We start from the raw sequence: 1198 nt of genomic DNA, 5'->3' as shown, positions 1-1198 counted from the left end.
TATGCTACTGCGTATAATTTTACGAAGATGAGATTGAACCAGAAATGTTGATGGACAATAAATGAGAAAAGCTAGGAATTGCTGTGCAAACATTTTCAGAGCTGCATATCAGTATTTATTCTGAGTTTTTGCATGGCATGTTAGAAAAGATCGTGCATTTTCTTGCATTACGGTGCATCATATTAAGCAGCTTGTTCAAAATGAGTAGGCTGCAATGTACCCGGGCCGGTTTAAGAGCATCACGGGCCTGGTGCTGAGGATTTCGGTGAGCCTTTTTATGGAAATGTCGACAGTTACCAGGGCCCTCTTGCTGCTGTCTGGGCTGTGATTTGTAGTCTCTCTACAGATTGGAGTCAGTGGTGGAGCGCCATGGCCTGGCTGCAGCTGTGAGTCTGGTAGATCTACCACTGACTCCACGTTGTAGAGAGACTACCAATCTCAGCAATAGTTATAAAGCGATGCAGAATACCGCCAACTATAGAGGACTACAAATCCCAGTAATACATTATGCAGCAATGTAGAATAATACCACCGACTATAGAGAACTACAAATCCCAGCAATAAATACACAGCAATGCAGAATACCACCAACTATAGAGGACTGCAAATCCCAGTAATGCATTACAGGGCAATGCAGAATATCACAAACTATAGAGAACTACAGATCCCAGCAATACAAGAACTTCAGAATAATACCATCAGCTATAGAGGATTACAAATCCTAGCAATACTTTATACAGCAATGCAGAATACTATGAAGCGACATACTCTGTGTTGCTCCAGGTTCGTGGCCTGATGTCCCCCAGGGTCTCAGGATTGCTATGCTGGGTTTCAGGGGGGCTGTGCAGGCTCTCAGGAGGCTGTTCAGGCTCTCAGGGAGCCAGTGCATGCTCTCTGGTGGTCAGTGCGGCTCTCAGGTGGCTAGTGCGGCCCTGGGTGGTCAGTGTGATCTTTAGGTGCTCAGTGCATGCTCTGGGTGGTCAGTGCAGGCTTTGGGTGGTCAGTGTGGGCTCTTGGTGGTCAGTGCAGGCTTTGGGTGGTCAGTGCGGACTTTGGGTGGTCAGTGTGGGCTATAGGTGGTCAGTGCGGGCCGTGGGAATTTCAGTGTAGGCTCTGAGTGATCAGTATGGCTTTTGGATAGTCAGTGCGGGTTCTGGGTAGTCAGTGCGGACTTTGGGTGGTAAGTGCAGGCTCCGGG

The 1198-nt window shown here is 48.0% G+C and overlaps 1 protein-coding gene across 1 annotated transcript in view; it reads right to left on the bottom strand.

The window, feature by feature from the left end:
- LOC108797351 (keratin, type II cytoskeletal 4-like) overlaps positions 1-1198 on the bottom strand; it is a 203181-nt gene that overhangs the window by 184469 nt on the left and 17514 nt on the right. The gene's annotated exons all lie outside the window — the stretch shown is intronic.

The sequence above is a fragment of the Nanorana parkeri genome, unplaced genomic scaffold (genome assembly GCF_000935625.1).
Source record: "Nanorana parkeri isolate BGI_ZX_2015 unplaced genomic scaffold, ASM93562v1 scaffold1262, whole genome shotgun sequence".
Taxonomy (NCBI): Eukaryota; Metazoa; Chordata; class Amphibia; order Anura; family Dicroglossidae; genus Nanorana; species Nanorana parkeri.
The sequence above is the reverse complement of the archived record's forward strand: the minus strand, read 5'-3'. Positions and strand labels throughout refer to the sequence as shown.